Below are 19,273 nucleotides of genomic sequence, written 5' to 3' on the forward strand. Positions count from 1 at the left end.
TATATATTTACCAAAATATTTATAGTGATTATCTTTGGGTGATGGGATTTAAAAGTTAAAGTTGATTAAAAGTTTATCTCCATAATTTTCTATCATTATTAGGTATTCCTTAATATGGAAGAGTTGTTTTGGTTTGATTATAAGCAGGACACATCACAGAATCAGCAGAAGATCTGGGTTCAAAAAACGGGGTTGGATAAACTTGCTGTTTGATAGAAGTCACCAAAATCCTCTTTCGATTAGGCATGGAGTTTTTATCAAAAGTCAGTCTTAAAGAATATATAACAGCACCCAGGTGTGCCACCAGGCACAAGTCCCTGTCTTCCCAGTGGGTTTTCTGGTGGTCACTCTAATTTAATATGGATGAATACGGTAGTCTCCACATGGGATCCCATGCTCTTTACGGTCATAAGGAACAAGGACGCGGACTTAAGGTTCAGCACAGACAGCTCTGTCTGCCTCTCTGTTATTTGGCTCATGGAACTGTAAAAGTCTGGTGAGTCAACACAGAGGCTCCAAACACAGAGGTCAATGCTGGGCTACTGATCTTGCTGACCCTACCCCAGAGCCAAGAATTGCAGTGTAGCCTTCTCCTCCCCCGCTAAAACCATTAGCAACCAGCTCCTCCTGCTCAAGCTCTGTTTTGAATAGGTAATGGCTCTTCCGGTGCCCACACACTAAATTAGCATGTCATTTCATGACTTTTCTTTACTGCAAAGGCCTTTCATGTATCTGTAACAGTACCGTGCTTGTTAGTGCTAATTCACATTAATTAGATGATATCCTCTTTGAAATCAGACTGTGATCCCCTGAAAGTCATGAGGTCTAGAGTGGATGTGGAAGCCAGTTTATACACATCTGGTGTCTTAATAGGTCACTGTTTCAGGCAACAGGCAAACCATTCCAAGCCTTGCTCGGTGACATTTTAGAAATGTCTTCAGACACAGGGAAAGGTTAGGAAACTGTCAGCACCACCCTCTGTCTTTTTAATTTCCCATCTATAAGCGCCTAAATCTGCTGGTTTCAATACCCTCGGCAAGCTGGGAGTTATTGTGATGAGGAGCAGAGGGCTGCGTCCCGCCACCCGGCTAGCTTTACCCGAAATAATTACACAGAAACTGTATTCTTTTGAACACTGCCTGGCCCATTAGTTCCAGCCTCTTATTGGTTAGCTCTTCATATTGATCTAACCCATTTCTAATATTCTGTGTAGCACCACGAGCTGGCTTACCAGGAAAGATCTTAACCTGCGGCTGTCTGGAGTGGGAGAATCATGGCGACTGCCTGACTCAGCTTCTTTCTCCCAGCATTCTGTTCTGTCTATTCTGCCTACCTAATATTCTGTCCTATCAGGCCAAGCAGTTTTCTTTATTAGTTAACCAATGAAAGCAACAGATAAGATACAAGACCCACCTCCATCAAGGGGTGGTGAAGTGCTTGTTAGCACGCACAAGGATCAGGACTCAATTCCTAGCACTATAAAAGAATAAAAGTCTAAATGGCTTTGTGTGTGTCTTGTAGTACATCCCCATAGTCCCAGTCCTGAAACAAGGCTGTCTGGGAGATGCTCCCAGCTCTGTTAAAACCAGATAGCTGTTCACCAGGGTGCTAATGTGCTAATGTCCTCTTTCTCCTGGGCCCCTAGATGCCACAGATCCCAGTCTCCCTGCTAGGAGGAGGGGGCACATGACCACTCATCTCAATGGTAGAAGCTATCATTAAACATGGCATCTGGGTAAGGTATGCTTGGTTGTGAGCCAGTGTGAAAAACCTGTCTTTTGAGGAAAATTTGGTGTGGTAAGTTTTAATGTCAAGAAAGAAAGTCCAACTTTCCCCAGCTATTCTTCATTCTGAGACTGCTGCTGTATCACACTGCCATTCCTCCCTATACTATCCATGCTCATCTCTAAGAGGCAGACCTCTTCTTTTTAAATAGACTTTCTCTATTTAGTTAAAACTGTGTTAACTAATGCTGTGTAACAATCCTCTTGTTCACTGTAAAGATTTGTCAGTTGAATAAAACACTGCCTGGCCAGTAGCCAGGCAGGAAGTATAGACAGGGCAACCAAACTGAGAATGCTGGGAAGAGGAAGGGTAGAGTCAGGTGTTGCCAGGCAGATGCAGAGGAAGCAAGATGAGAATGCTATACTGAGAAAAGATACCAATTCATGTGGCTAAATATAGATAAGAATTATGGCTTAATTTAAGTGTAAGAGCTAGTTAGTAATAAGCCTGAGCTACTGGACAAGCATTTATAATTAATATAAGCCTCTGTGTGATAATTTGGGAAGCCTACAAACTAATATATGGCTACAAACTAGTGAAAGTGGGATCACTTTGTTTCCACTATATATGTACATATATATATATAAATATAAGCTTATATATTAGATATAATTTGAAATGAATAAAAAGTAATATGATTTCTTATGGCTTTCCCCACTGACATCCTTAATGTATGTAGTATTATTCGTCAAGGGAGTTCAAGAAACTCTCAAAACAATATAGGCTATTGCTGTTGTTTTGGTTGCCTCCCAATAGTTGAAGATAGGCCTGTATTGCAGAATACGCCATGCACTTCAGATGCAGGATCCAAGCTGGATCTAACTTGAGAGCTCCTTCCCTGAAAAGTAGGTTTTGTAGTACCAGAAAGTGCTATGAATGCCTCCAAGGGATGGAAGCAACCAATAGTCCTATCCAACTATGGTTCCTATGATGGCAAGGTATCCCAAAGGCACCTATATCAGGGAGGTAACCATAACTGTCTGATTGTTCTTAATGCCCACTCAACAGGAGGGATCGTGTCTGGTACTAGAAACCTAGTCAAATATCCAGGGCTAGTGAGGTCATGGAACTTTGAGGAGAACCTACCCCTGCCACTTTACTAAACCACTACAAGTCCTAACTGTGTTCTAAATAATACTCTTTTATGTAGACATTAGTATAGCTCTCACTCATCACAAAATAAATTTCTCTGTGTTACAGAGACCATTGCAGATAACCACAACTGGACAAAATACGGAGAACAACTGATCATGAGGTGCCCAGTACAACCTGGCTGCTGCACCTAAGTCTAAGGAAACACATGGTGTGTGGGGGGGGACTGTAAAAGAGAGAATCTATGAGTTTGTGACTTCTAGAAATGACAGGGAAGCTTTACCCATGATACCTCAACAATATGGCTGCCTAAACAAGAGCGGAAGAAGTACAACACCAAGACACATGCTAACATGGAAGCAGGGGAAAATCCTGGGGCAAGGCCTAGATGTTGACAAAGAACTAGAGGTAACTAAGGAATACTAAGAACAGGATAGACTTCCCAAGGGATGAGCCACTACATGGTTATATAATAGAGTTCAGTCCTGAAATCATATATATACACAAGTAACACTAAATGGACTGAGCAAGGAGCAGGTTTGTATTCATGTATACACACATATATGTAACAATAACAGTTAAAGGAAAGAGGGCACGAACTGAAATGGAGCAAGTATGTGAGAAACACGGGAGGGATTGGAAAGAGGAAAGGGAATGGGGGAAATAATGTAATTATATTTTAATTTTAAAAATAAAATTAAAAATTATATGTACGGGCTGAATTTAAGAGCACTGACTCTTCTTCCAGGGGTCCTAAGTTCAATTCCCAGACCCACATGGTAGCTCACGACTCTCTATAACTCCAGTCCCAGGACAGCTGGCAGCATCTTCTGACTTCTACAGGCAATAGGCACACATGTGGTACACAGGCAGACAAACAGATAAAATACTCACACACACGAAGAGAGATAATTGCAAACACGTGCATGTGTGTTCTTGTGAGTGGGCATGTGCACATGTGGAAAGGTGCCCTGGAGGCCAGAGGCAGCTCACTGGAGCTCCATACTGATGCGCACGCTGGAAACCAAAGTCAGACCCTCCAAAAGAGCAGTGTATGCGTTTAACAACTATGCCACATCTCCAGTCCCACAACAGAGCTTTTTAAAAGTCTAATATATATATATATATATATGTATATATATATATATATATATGATGAACAAATAATATGCAACTTTCAATTAAAGCAGGAATCCATTTTAGAGTAAGCATGAACTTACATGGATATAATCTACATGGGAAGTAGAAAAAGACAAGAAGATCTGAGTAAACTGGGATCATGGGGATCATGAGACAGGGTAGAAGGTGAGGGGAGAGAAAGGGAGGGGAGCAGAGAAAAATATACAGCTCAATAAAAACAATTAAAAATGATTAGAAAATCATACCCACCACCCAGAGCTATGTTTAAATATAGGGATAGGTTATTAGAAAAAAAGAATAAGCATGACCTTAAACCATTTAATTGATGAATCTCAGCAATTAATGTCTGAGGTCAGTCTTAAATGATATTGAATTGTTTCAAAGATCTTGTCAGTTTTAAATAAAATATATTAAATTTTTATTGTTTTTTTTCTTAGAAAAAGGTATGAGCCTCTCAAACACTAAATTTTCCACTCCTAACTTTTTATAAAAGAGAAGCTACTTTTAACCGCTGTGTTTAAATTACAGCAACTTCCAATGTGTTCGAGTCCTGTAGGGTTAGTTTACAACTAACAGAGATTATTAATGTTCTCTAAACTTGCAAATCATTTCCTGAAGGGAAACACACTGTATGTTATGATCTTTAAAAGATACAATGCCTCTTTTCCTTTGAAGAGTTTATAGTTCAGTGGGAGAGACAAGACTCAAATGAAAAATAGCAGCATACCACCTTGTGAACTGGGCTCCCGAGGGGCTCCCAGAGAACTGAAAGTGTTGGGAAGCACTCCTTCGAGAAGGTGACGTTTGAGCTTTCTCAGGATTTGAAGATGTAGGGGAAGGAGAAGGAGGAGAGGTAGTAGGACTACCTTTTTTCTGGACTTTGCCTAGAAAATTTCCCAGCAAAATTTTGTTTTGTTTTTTAAAAAGTAAATTGTGCAGGCAGATGAATATGGTAGTCATTCTGTGGAGCCTTCACCTTGGCCCTGGAGACCATTAAGACAAAATCCAGGTGATACTCTATGACGACGGGCCAAGCCAGCAGATGGAAAACATCACTGAGACAAGTCTACGCCAATGACAGGATGCCAGCATCCCTGTGAAAAATGAGGAGTGGGTCACAGGTCCATGTATTACGGAACATGATGGTTAGTGCCACTGGGGATGTTGTCAAGTGATTTGTAAGGCTTTCAGAAACCCTTCTCCCTAGTTTCTTGTTACTGAGAGTGAGAAAAATACTATCTTAGGTTTGGAAAAGGAATTGACCTACAAAAGGATACCAAGTGAAAGCTAGCTATTGAGAGAAAGCTGCATGGGGAATGGAAGAAACAGAAAAATATGGTTTTCCTTCTTACTGAATGATCAGAATGTATAAAAGTTGTTAGTGACAAGGATTAAGAACAGGGTGTTCTGTTCTGTGTCTATAAGCCAACCTTGAAAATATGCCCAGATCTGTAAGTTCAGGTCCTTTAAGGCTATTTGAAGCCAGCATTAAATCAGAAGTGTGTGTAGGGGGAGGGTACAAAAACCAAACAAACAAAAAACCCCTCTGTTTAGATGATTCCTCCCTAGTTGCACAGGGTTACATGTTTGAACGCTTGGCTCCTAGCTGGTGGCACTGTTTTAGAAGGCTGAGGGATGTTTCAGACATGGGATCTAGGCTGCCATGGACAGGCCCTGAAGATGGATCTGCAAGCTTGGGTTAGGTTCTAGCCTCTGCTTTCTCACCGACACCATGTGAAGTCCTGCTCCCCACACTCCCACCATGGTGGATAACGAGGTCCCAGCTGCCATGTCTTCCTACCACCACAGACTATAGCCTCTAAGCTGGGATCCCAAACAAACTTCTCCACCTTTAACGAGTTTGTGAGAAGAAGTCAATAACATACTGTCTGTATATTTGCACCTATAGTGCCATAGAAGCCACTGAAGTTTTCCAGACAGCAAACTGAAGGCAAGAAAAGAGCATAAATACTAGCTGGGAGAGCAATCTCATAAAGACAAGGGTAAGCACTGGAGTTAGGAGACCTGGTTCTACTGAAGAACCTTTGGTACATTTAAAGCTTTTCTTTTTCCCTTCAGAGGTATTCATTCCTGCCAAACTTCTCATAGGAGAAGTCAGAGATGAGCAAAAGGAACATAGTACGTAAGAAATGTTTAGCTTTAAAAAAAAAAAAGGAGTTGTTTTCCTTCTTACCATTAGGCAACAACAAAATAACAATTACAAATTGTTTGTGTAGAAACTTTGGTAATCTTATTGTTTTATTTCTAATGTCTGGCCATGATGAACTGTGAAAATTATTTATTAGATAATTGAAGGAATGAGTCCAGGTAAAACTATAGATCAAGTTTTTCTTTTAGAAGGTTGGAAGTAATCCAAAAGACGAAAGAAAGCCACACCATACCTCCTTAGTATATCATAGGCAACAGACTGAATTTATAATGTAAGTTTTATTATCTTGAAACCTCTGCACAGAGAGCTCGACAACCATTTAGACATGGTATAAACTCTGAAGTAGACTCTAGGGAGGAAAAGCCTTTCCAATGACTTTCTATCTGATTTTGAACCAGTTCACTTCTCCATGTTTCTTCCTTCCGATTTGAAAGTCCCCCCCCCCCCAAATGAGTGTGTAAGATGAGAAATTGAAATCTCTCATTGATTTGTGATTCCTCAATGAAATTTTGGGGATACTGAGGATTGAGCCTGCAATCTTGTGCATACCAGACAATGACCCTATCACTGAGCTACGTTCTCAGTCCAATTAAATGAGTCCTGGATTTCAACACTATACAAAGGCAAGTGAAGTCCAACATGCTTCAGGAAAAGAAACAGTGAAGAGATGTGAGCCCTGAAAGTATTGTGACACTTTCGGAGGTTCCAGGAATCTGGGAAGCTCAGGCCCTACTTGGAAGGTGCTGTATGAGTGGACATGGGGCTATGGCACGAGTCCCTTCTCCCTTCCCTTCAGCCCAAATTCTAATTTATTAATTAATCTTAGTTTCTCTTTTGTGTGTGTTTTTTTCTTGTGGGGGGTTTCTAGGCAGTTGTTTTGCCAACTCAAGATCAATAAGCTTAAAGGATCTTGTTGTGACTTTTATCTTTTTTTGTGTATTCATAACCACGTTCGGTGCATTTCTTTAGTACGTCTTCACCTTCACCTCTTCTAACTGGTAGTGCATTTAAAACACAAAAACAAACAAACAAAGCAGACCTGCATACGTGTGTGTCTAAGTTCGTGTGTGTATGGGCTGCAAGTTAAGGTCGGGGTCAATGCTGGGTGCCTTACGGCAGTCATTCTATATGATTCTGGGGATAGAATCTCACTGATCCCTGTGCTCTCAGGGTGGTTAGGCTGGCAAGTCAGTCAGCAAACTCCAGTGATCCCTTTATTTCTGCCCTCTCCCAGCACTGGGGGTACAGATGCACCACACTGATGTGTTCAGCAATCTTTCTCCTCCCCCTGAAAGAATGAAAGCAATTTTTATCACAGTGAAGTAGTTTTAAAGATCAGAAAGAAATAGTCATAGTTGACAGTGGGGTCACATGAATGAAGGTACTAGAGAGCCCCAGGTCATTGCTTAGGGCTTTCTTTCTTTTTTCTTCTCGAGACAGGGGTTCTCTGTAGTTTTGGAGCCTGTCCTGGTCTCGAACTCACAACAAAACACCTGTCTCTGCCTCCCAAGTGCTGGGATTAACCTGCCCAGCTGGTTAGGGCTTTCTTAGTGGGGTCAAAAGGAAGAAGGAATCTGTGTTTTGGGCAGTGTTTTAATTGACAGTCTTGGACAGAACAAGTCTCTGCTCACATGTCCCTGCACATAATACATCTGATTTCATAGACATAAAAAGGTAAACAGGATTCTTCCTAGAAGTTGACTTTGAGGACACAGTTTGTCTTATTTCATATGTACCCCAAACCAGTTCAGGCCAGATCAGCCTTCCCACTCTCTACCTGGACATAAGTAGGGTAGCAGAAAATAAATGTCCTTAGGGGGAGGAGAAACTTGTAATCCTATTATTGTTCAAGATGGGGTGGGCGTGCAGCTAGACTGACAACAGGTTGTTAGGTGCACTGTTCAGAAAGGGTGAATGCGGACAGTCTGCGCAGATGAGTGCCACACCTAGGCTGCTAACTGCATTACCAGAAGATGGTGTGTACAGAGCCCAAAGCAAGCAGAGTTCTCAAACTATTCCCTATGCATGCACGACTTAGTATTTCCTATGTGTCACAGTTAGATGGCATTTCACAAGGGTGTTGTTTTGGTTGGGGTTTTTTGCTTTTTTGTTTGTTTGTTTTTTGAGACAGAGTCTCACTATGAATCCCAGGCTGGCCTAGAACTCACAGAGAACTGGCTGCCTCTGCCTTCTGAGTACTGGGATTAAAGGCGTGCGCCACTATGCCTGGTCTAACATTTCACAAGTTTTGCAGGTAGTACAGAGTATGGTACTGTCATTCAGTTTGAAATATTGAAAAGCTTGCACTGTAATTTAGTCCTTACACTAGTAGTTTAGAAATAGGATTTAAAATTATGAATTTAATATTTATTTTCTGTCACTTTATGATGTATTTCTTTTTAAAAACAATTCTTATTAATTCTTTGAGAATTTCATATAGTGAATTTTGATCATATTCAACTTCAACTCCTTATTTTAGCATTCTTTGGATCCCCTCCTTAACCCCTATCTTCACGTCCTTTTAAAACTTTTATTTAAAACTTTATTTTGAAAAATGTGAATAAAAAAAATCACACACCAAAAATTATCTAGATCCAAAATCTCAATGAACATCTATACAGTTGGAAGATCCGTTCGAAATCTGTGGAACTTCGCCCTGGATATTACATGCCTACTATCAAACTTACTCTCATGCATCATTATCATCATCTGCCACCAAAATGAAAACCCATGACATGTTAGAGCTAGACAAACAACTATCTTTGTTTCATCTTTCATAACTTGTTCATTGCAGCCCTAAATTCTCCCTCATCCTCTAATATTTAAACTATTTTATTTCTTTTCTACATGCTATAATGTACTCCCTGGGACATTTATTTTCAAGTATATCCACATTATTGGCTTTGTGTTGCATATGAGGGCGATCATGCAGTTCTTTTCTTTCTGAGATTGGATGGCCTCCCTTCACAGCATACATTCTAAGTCCATTCATTTTCATGCAAACTTTGTGATTACAATTCTTTCTAGAGCTGAATAGTATTCATACACACACACCAAAACTTCATCGCTCATACTCGATTGTTGATGGATAACTAGACAGATTCCGGTTGTTTGCCAAAGTGAATAAATGCTGGCTGTGCCAGTCCACAGCTGGGGTCCAGACCAAACAAAATACGAACCTGCACTGAGCACCAGCATTCATCTTCCTTTGCTTCCTGAGTGTGGATTTGATGTGATCAGCTGCTTCCATCTCCTGCCACGATGCCTGACGTGCATGCCTTCCCCAATATCATTAACTGCGTGACCTTGAAATATAATGCAAAATAAGCCTTTCCCCTGTCAGGAAATGAAAAGAGTAACCAATACAGGGATGCGCCTTAGTCCTCAGCAACCCTCTGCCTCCTGTTCCTCTAACTTGTTTCATGGAAAAAGATTTAAAGTCCTCTTTAAAACACGGAATGACTCACTTGGGGAGGGGACAAGGCTGGGGGCAGCAACAGGAAGGAGATAGCTATTACATGTATGATGAATGAAGACTACGTGCACGGGCAGGAGGCTAAGACACTGATTTGAAGACTGCTGTATATACTGAGTTGGGGCTGATACTGTTAGCAGACTCTTTAAACTAAAATAGCCTGTACATTTCTGTAGCAGTCATGGGGGTAGGTTTGTAAAAAGGCTGTCTTAAGACCTCTAGACATTGCCCTTGGGTTCAGCCCCTCCAAAAAAGGTTTTCACCTGACCCATATGAAGTCATCACTGTCAGAGGTTTACTGTTGCTTTAACTCTGACTGTCCTCATTTCAATGGCCACACTTTGGTCTAGGTAACTGCAAGGCAGAAGCAGTTAGAAGGAAGTCTTTGGTAAGTTGGCACCACTGACGGGTCCTAAGTCACACCCCCCACCCTCAAGAATATCAGCTTGGACTCTGTAATCTTCATGTGGTCACAGGTTCCACTGTATCTTATTTGGTCACAGTGAATGTGGCACATATGATTAACCCAACCTGTGAGCTCCTCCTCAGCCCTGCTGGGTGGCTCTTTGGGAAGCTTCTATTATTGTAGGAATAAAAGAAATAAAATGAGAAAAAGAAAGGGGACAGAACAGAAGGGGAAGGTGGCAGAGCCCTTCTGGGTGGCCACCTCTTAAGGGAAATCTATACTTGCTCATATAAATACTACACTAAGTTAGCCAAATCCTCAAATCATATTTGTGCACTTAAAATATCTTTATTTCCAAGTGTAGATGAAGCACAGATGGGGCCATCCATTTTATAACAAAATGAGAAAATCAACACTAAAGCAAACATTTCTGCTAGTCCATAAAAACATTTTTACTTTAATTGATACCAAATAGCATAGATACTTCCAAACCAAGAACACATCAAAGCAGTGAGCATGCTCTGCACTGCCGGAGTGTCTAGGAAGCACAGCTTGGGGGAAGAAGCCCACAATGGGCAGACAGCTCCTTCACAATCACCATTGTGTCAGTGAAAGCACAACTTCTCACAGCCAACACACAGCGATGTTTACCTTTGCATCTTCTCAGGATATTCCCTCAGGATGTCACTCACTATTCAAGAGCAATGCATTTCCATTAGAAATGCTAACACAGATGGTCAAATTTAAATAGAAAGCCACTCAATTTGTGCAGAAAAACTCCATGTTGTACTCTCCTTAAACACAAGGACCATGTCTCATTCACCTCAGATGATGACCCCACGTGGGAAAATTCCATAACACTTTCCTCCCTAAGGAAGCTAACATTATTAGGAGAAAAAAAAACATTATTTTTGTTAAACCTATTGCTGATCCCCCCATATGGCTTGCTTGCCCCCAGGTTTTCTTTGAGATACCAGGCGCCTTTCAGCTTTCAGCATCAGAGTTTGCCACTCTTAAGGGCTTTTTTTTTTTTTTTTTTTTTTTTTAATGTAAAGGAAGAGTTGCTCAGAGCTAGAGACAATTGTCGCTCTTCCAGGGCAGGAGCTAGCACAAGGCCTAATGCACAAAAAACATCAGTGAATGCAGATGGCTTAGCATGAACTCAAAATGCGGCTGGATGTAGCACGAATAATAAAAACCTAGAGGCAGATATTGGGGTTCAATCTGAAAACCATAAAAGTAAAGCAGCCAGCCACTAGAGAAGTCTCACCTCTACCAAGGCTGGGCAACAGTAGATGAAGCAGACGAAGCAGCTCTCTACCCTCTTTTATATTTCCAGTAGTGCTGGGATCAAAGACGTAAGTATGACTCCCTAGTGCTGGGATTAAAGGTGTGAATCACAACCACCTGGATTTGTTTCTGCACTGATCTAGTATAGCTCAAGGTGGCCTTGAATTCACAGAGATCCATCAGCCTCTGTCTCCCAAATGCTGGGATTAAAGGTGTACACCACCACTGACTGACGTCTTGGTGGCTTAGTTTTGCCCTTCTGATTTTCAGGCAAGTTTTATTTATTAAAGCATAAATAAAATACCACTATATTACTATAGCTGGGTTTCAGACCTGACCTTCTATAGCATGATGGAAGGTTCCAGGACAGTGATGAAGTGAAAGGGGAATTGTCACGAGCCATTTCTCCCCTAAAAATCATTACAGGAACCATCACCCTGGGGGTCTGCAGGGGACCCCACACCCATAATTATGTTCTATTGAGAGAACCTGCCCCACACCCAATTAACTTATCTGTTAGCGGAACGCGCCTCACATTCCAGCTATCCAGGGAACCAGGTGTGGCAACTTGTGACTTCTTGGCCTACCTCCTGGCCTACGTGACGAACCTGGCCTACGTGACCTGGAACACGCAGCAAGAGTCCAGTTTCCTTACCCTTCAGGGGCTATATAAGCAGCAACCATGATCCTAATAAAGGGGGCTTTGACAAATCTGCTTAGCCTCATTCTTCTGTCCTAGCTCATTCCCTTTCAGGTAGCGCCCCTCCGAGACCCTGGAATAACTGATTGCAGGGTGGGTTACAACCCCTAGACTGAGTAACCCACCCAACGCAATCGACAGGGAATCAAGACACCAGGACCCATTTCCACTCATCTTTGATTCAAGTTAAAGGATAGAAAATGCTATAAAGCTCCATTAGATTTTTATCACATCACTACCCGAAAGTACTCCTACCAATCACAGTGAGAGCCAGAACCTTCCAGATGCCTGGAAAACTCCATTACTCAGATGCTTAGAGCAGTGACAACTACTGATACTGCCAGGTGTGCAGCAAGAAGGATAGAAGGGATTCAATGAGATGTAAACTTTCCAACTTAAACCACTGGGGTATAGGCAACTACAAGCAAGGAATGAAGAATGACAGATTCCAGTCTTCCAGATTTTTCCTACCAGTAAAAGTGGGAAGCTATTCTGCTGGTCAAGTGAGCCTGAGCCGAGCATGTTTTACTGTTAAAAATAGCAGTGAATTAACTGTCAATCTAAACATTTGACGGATGTGACTCTGCTAGAATAGAGTCCTTCAGTTCCCAGCTGGCTGTATTACGAGGAGGATCTGTGCCCAATGAAGAAAAGCCACAGGTTTGCTTCCCTGCATGCTGGAAACTCAAGAGCTCCATACGTGCGTCCTCTCAAGCTGCACATCTTCCCAACCTCCAGGGCTCTTCTGCTTTGCTCACTGCTGCTTCTTGCTTACCCAGTCCATGAAACAATCTCAGAAGCTACTGACAGGAAAGAGCTGGTCCTGAGCTCGGCGTGGTAGCACGCTCTTGTAACCTCAGCAATTGAAAAGGTGAGGACAGCCTGGGGTACACAGTAAGACCCTGTCTCAGAAAACTGGGAAGAAGGGCTGGGAAAATGGTCTAGCTCTGAAGTGCCCTGGGCAGTGTCCTTGCTTTCCTGACAGGCACAGACAGGGTGATTAAAGAGGACCCCCCAGGCCCATTGTCTATAATTTCATATAGCTCACCATCTGTCACTGTGACAAGGCAAACTCCTTTCCTGAAAGTCTGCTGGCAATTTGCAAATGAGTAGCAACAATTTACAAACACACGGGGGGGGGGGTAGAAATACAAGTGCATTTTTATGTTAATACAAATTTCATTATTTCTTTCTGGGTCAGATTAGTGACAGTGAGTATTAAAGTACTTAAAAAAAAAGGCTGTACTGAAATTTACTATATAATTCAGGCTAGCCTCAAACTCATGGAGACTCATATCTGTCTCCCTAGTTGTAGAACTAAAGGTGTGTGCCACCAGGCCTGGCAAGTTCTCAAGTTTTCAGAAAAATGTATGAAAGAAATGCTTAAAAGTTCTATGTACTAACATTTGTTGTCAAATCAGACAAAACTACTATGTGTTGTTGATTTTTAAAAGCACACCCCAACAAAGACAGGTTTCCCAGCATAGTTCTTTGTGAGTCAAACTATAATATTATTTATGCCTGGATGGTAGACGTTCTCTGTCTCACAAACAGGGACCGCCATCGTTTCCTTTCTGTGAGTCTCTACTCGTCTCACCTCTGTAACACGGATGGGCCATGGGGGAAAGAAAGAAGGGTGTGGAGGAGAGGGAGGAAGGGATGAAGGCAGGAGGAGGAAGCTCCTCACACATCCTCTTTTCCTGGTCAGACATTCTGTGAGTTACTACAAAGGGGGAAGTAACTGCACGGCTCTTTTCAAGTTTGAGGAAAAAACTTTTCTCTGAATTCTTCTACGATTGAGTTACTTATAAAATGTCTCCAGGATCTGGAGAGTTTGTAGGCCAGAGTATAGTAAGCTGGCAGACAGTAAGGGAACTAGAGGTGAGAAGGCACGTGATTTCTAGAACTGCTCCACTGATGGCTGTGTGCTACACAGGCTGTACACTTACTGTGAGATCCTTTGGGCTGAGACGTTTTTAAAAGGCAGCAGTTTTTAATACTTTGTTCTCATACAAAAAGAAAGGAAAGTTCTTAGTAAAAAAAAAAAAAAGAACCCAATTATTTTTGGCTTAAGCAAATATCAAACATTTCTGAGCTATAAAATTTTTCTTCTGATGTGGTATGTGTATGTGTGTGTGTATGGAAGGAAAGACCATTCTGTGATTTCACACTTTCCCTACTAGGAAGAATCTGGAAAAGTTTAACACCAATTTTCATCTTTGGAAAAATCCTACCAAAAGAATTCAAACCCAAGAGTGCACACATTGTGTTTCATTAATGTCATTCTTCTCACTCTGTCCAGCCCTGGGGAGTACCACAACCTATTCAACCTATTCAACTGCCCTAACGGAGTTAATGGGATAGAACAGAAAGACCCCGTAAGATTTTCTTACATACCCCTTTGGAATATCTTGTGCCTGTGCTCTATTTTAGAGACCTACTCCTCAACAATAAAATGTACTCATCCTGACTTTACTAATTCACAAACAATAGCACAGTCTAAATGGAATTCAGTAGCTGTACTTGGAAAAACTTCAGCACTGTGATAGGTCTTTATAACTTTGGAACACACCAACGTGAGATACTTGTGAACATATATGATGGTGACAGGTACTTAAAGGCAGGCCAGTGGAGAAATAATAAGGTTTTCAAGGAATGGTGCTGATATGATTGGAAATGAATAATCCAAAGGAACTAAGTCTTAAACGATACCTTGCATAAAAATTAACTAAATGGGAAATAGACTTGAGTATAAAAGTTAAAATTAAATTTTAAAGAAGAAACTACAAGGGAATGTTTTTGAGGCTTTATGTTAGGCAAAGATAATTTAGATATGACACCAAATTTATATTCTGTCTAAAAATAATAGTTTTTTTCATCATCAAAGTTTAAAACTTTTGATTTGTAAAGAGAATTGAAAGAACAAAATGACAATCAAAGCCTGAAAGAAAATATAAAAAAAAAAAACAATGCCAGATAATGTTCTGGTATCCACAAGTTAGAAATAATTCTCAAAACAAATTATAGATAATTCTCAAAACTTAGTAATAAGAGAACAACAGAAAAAGGAAGTAAGACTTGAACATACATGCTAGTTTAAAATGTGTGCCAGTGCAAATAAACACGTGAAGAGACTCAATATCATCTGTTACCATGGAAACACATACTAAAACAATAATGAGATACTATTGGACATCTATAAAAATGTTAAAAAAAAAAAAAAAAACAAGAAGAAAACCCTGAGAGTGCCAGATGCGGTGGAGATATTCAGAAGTGGAGAGCCATCACACAGACGGACACAGACACTTTGGGGCTATTGGCAGGTTTTATGAGAGGCCCTGTCTTAAAGACAATCAGTTAATTAATCAACAAATCAGTAAAGGTGGATAAAGAATGAAGAATGACATCAGAGCTTGTCTCCTGATCACAGTAAGTGTGCATGTATTTGTGCAGTGCACTCCTTCACACACACAAACATGCACACACAAATATGTGGACATATGTATTAGTAATAATATGGGAAAAATATGGATAAATATACCACAAAATAGAAAGGGATTTTTTTCTAAGAAGTTGGATGATAGGGATTTTATTTTTTATGACTTATCTGTAATAATAATGAAGCCTGAATTGTTTTCATAACAAAAAGTATGATGTAATATATGTCAAACTAAAAGACATGTATGTATTTTCCAATTAAAGCAAAAAATTTAAATTATTTAATGTTAAGCACTTAAAAATGGGTTTTAGCAATAATTTGACACAGAAGATGACTTTGACTTAGGGTCAGATTTGAGAGTGAGGTGGCTGTGTTCCCTATGTGCTAGCATTTGCATGTCATTTATGAAGCCAGTCCAGCAGCACATTATAGAGGAATTTGAGGTGGCCAATCAGTAAGTGCCTGCCAAGTAAAAAAAATGTTCTTCTATTACCAGTGCAATAATGGGCCATTTTACACAAGAATCCTTATGTGTAGATTAAAAGAAAGTTTAAGAAAGCCTATATTTTAGAAGTTAATGAATGAAAACAAGTTAATTTTTATTTCAGAGCAAATGAAATGTGGGATTATAACAGTAAAGAAGGCACAATGCATTAAAATACACTAATCATTACAAGTTATCTATGAAAAAAATTTTGACATCATTAAATCCTAACAATATGATGAAAGACTGGAAACTAAAAATATAAAATAACGTTCTACACAGCAAATGAAAACTGCAAACCAGTGTGAAACACACCTGTACTCACGGCTCACGGAAAAGCTCAGCCTCTAGAAGCCTCCAGTTTTACACTAGGCCGTCTTTTCACAGAGAAATGTCTGCTCACTGTAAAGCACATATGTCCACTTGTAGGCCAGGCTAAGGGAAGAGATCTGGGACAAACATGACAACAATCCAGCAGGAGACTGTCACAGCCCAAGTAAACGCTGGGAAACACAGAGCTTGGATATTTTCTTGGAACATTACACCTCACTGTAAGCCAGAATATAGAAATTTTATGAAGATTGCATTCAGTGAAAATAAAATGGTTTTTGCCATGGATTTCTGAAAGAGTGCTGGCCAACATTAGACTGTAAATGTAATACTTTTTGAAAATTAATTGGAAACATAAACTGACTCTAGAAGATCCGCATGGTTCCCAGAATTTTCCTTAATAAGAACAATATGTGGAGAAGACACTTCTGAAAAGAAAACGAATACAAGTCTAGAGAAGCGGGATTTTCTGATTCACTAAGTTACTGACTGGCACCCGCTGGAGTCTCTGTCTGTGCCATAGGCAAACCCTTCCATGAACACGGAGCGGCCGTCTCCGTAGATGACTTCGCCTTACCTTGGCTCAGCCTCGACTGTAAAGGCAATAGCACTTTCTCAGATATTTTCAGATTGATAATTGGGCTCCTGTATATTACTTTACAGATGTTCAAGCATTCTCAGAAGGGCTCATTCTCAGTCACTCTCACTGTAACAGTCTGGTTTTGAAGAAAAGTAGATTTACAAGGAGAGTTTGCATAGCAGTGAAGCCTCTGCTGATGCCCGTGAGCCCTCCCACTTGGGATTCGCTGCATGCATGATAGGACAGTGAGAAATACACACACACACACACACACACAGAGTATATGTTACAAGGGTAACTGCAAGAGTATTGGGTGAGGATGATAACAGCAAGGTGATAATACCACATACACACGCAGACACACACACATACACACACATACACACACACCACACATTCTCCCCATTATCCCCACATGCACACACACCACATACATGTGTACTTGCACACACACACACACATCCCCCTATGCACTTCCCCCACATGTGCAATGCACCCCCACCCACCATTTTAATGGTAAGGGAAAATCCTATAGATTCTCAAGGTACTGTGATTGAAATTCAACTATTTTTCCTTCTATACCTCAACTTCATAAGAAGGGGGTTCCTTCAAACCAATTTTAATTTCCTAGAATGCAACAAAGTAAAAAATACAATGCATGGCCTGTGACTCTCTGGTTTCATTCTGAGAGTTTTGCAGCTCTTGAGAAGTATATCGATACAGAAAACACAAAAACATACTGGCTGCTTTGGTCTAGGATCTGACTGAAAATGTCTGCGAGGGTTTGAGGTTGCAGGATGCTCAACACCTCTGGTCTTCAGGTCTCCGATCTTCTGTTTCCCTCCCACCTCCTGGCAGTGTCAGGTTCATGACCCCCACATGGCCTGTGGCTGTCCTTGTTCAGTCTGAAATCTTTACAATTTTGAGAAGAGTTCTACCAGCAGTGAAATGAGACCTAACCTTGAGAGCGGTTGAAAAATTCTAAAATTGTTGCTATAAAATCTTCTGCAACCTAGACAAAGCCCTTGCTAAATTAGACAACTGCGCAGGTTTTAGATGTTTGCTTGCTTTCCTATTTGGGAAGTGGGGTGCAGAAAACCATGGGGACTATTTAATCTATAAGTTGGCTACCAGACATATGCTCTGCGTATTTTCATAAAGACTTTTATTATGTTGGTCCTTAAGCAGCATATCCATGCCAGATGGGTGAACTGGAATATAAAACACATCTCAGAAGAAGCTATTATTGGGTCAGTAGTATGCTAATTAAAAGGGCTTATGCAACCATCTGTGAGACCCGCAATGGCAAAGGCTTATTTCTAGACCTTCTGTGTGGCTGCACCCTATATAACCTATTATATGTATGAGTGCCTGAGAAATTACCATTGTTGGTACTGGGGAAAGGGGGGGGCGGCAAATCTGCTCCGTTCACAATGTGTTTTAGGCTTGGTAGGGATTTGCAATCAATGCATGACTTGGTAGATTCAGCTTTATGGTCAAATTTCTATAACAATTCTCTGCAAGTTACATCACTACCTTGCTACATTTATAGATATATCACCCGTGAGCACAGTAAAATGGCATTTAAATCAGGAGATAAAACATATGGTGTGAACCATCTAGAGAGTAGTTTGTATACCCAAGTACCAAAGTTGAGGGCATTATAAGAATAGCATTGGGTGAGGACACATGCAACAAATGAACCCCATTGTTGCTGCCTCTGTACCTGTGGGTGAGGGTTAGTTTGATGTTGGCCTCAGGAAATACGTGAACGGATGCTTCAAATACTTATTCATCATTGTGGGTACTAAGAGTTTGCTCTTTATCCAGCCCTATTTTCCAGTACTTACAGGCTCTTCATTTTATTATTTGCTATTCCTATTAATTTTATTTTTATATTTGTCCTCATTTTTAATATTAATTTATGTTTTAAAAACGATCTTTTCTCATTTCACATACCAATCCCAGTTCCCACTCCTTCCCATCCCCTCCCATTCCCTTCACTTTCCTCCCCATCCCGCCCCCATCTACTCCTCAGAGACTTCCCATGGAAAGTCAACAAAGTCTAGCACATTGCTTTGAGATCAATACCATCCCCACTATATCTAGGCTGAGCAAGGTATCTCTCCAAAGAGAATGGGTTCCAAAAAGCCAATACAAGCAGTAGGGATAAATCCTGCTCTCACTGCCAGTGGCCCCATAGACTACCCCAGCCATATAACTGTCACCCACATGCAGAGGGCCTAGTTTTGTCCTATGCTGGTTCCTTCGCTATCAGGCCAGAATTGGTGAGCTTTCATTAGCTCAGGTAAGCTGTTTCAGTGGATGTTCCCATCGTGGCCTTGACCCCTCTGCTCATATTCTCACTCCTCCCACTCTTCA

General features: G+C 40.8%; 1 protein-coding gene and 1 long non-coding RNA gene across 2 annotated transcripts in view; both read right to left on the reverse strand.

Annotated features, from left to right (window-relative positions):
* The window catches only part of LOC126506352 (uncharacterized), a 53,643-nt gene extending 52,338 nt beyond the window's left edge, over positions 1-1,305 (reverse strand). The window contains exon 1 of the long non-coding RNA XR_007593201.1: positions 1,232-1,305. This is a non-coding gene — a long non-coding RNA (uncharacterized lncRNA). The remainder of the gene's footprint in view (positions 1-1,231) is intronic.
* The window catches only part of Scfd2 (sec1 family domain containing 2), a 314,706-nt gene that overhangs the window by 118,453 nt on the left and 176,980 nt on the right, over positions 1-19,273 (reverse strand). The gene's annotated exons all lie outside the window — the stretch shown is intronic.

Source organism: Alexandromys fortis, unplaced genomic scaffold, assembly GCF_014885135.2.
Source record: "Alexandromys fortis isolate MF-2015 unplaced genomic scaffold, M_Fortis_MF-2015_v1.1 scaffold_0, whole genome shotgun sequence".
NCBI classification, from domain to species: Eukaryota; Metazoa; Chordata; class Mammalia; order Rodentia; family Cricetidae; genus Alexandromys; species Alexandromys fortis.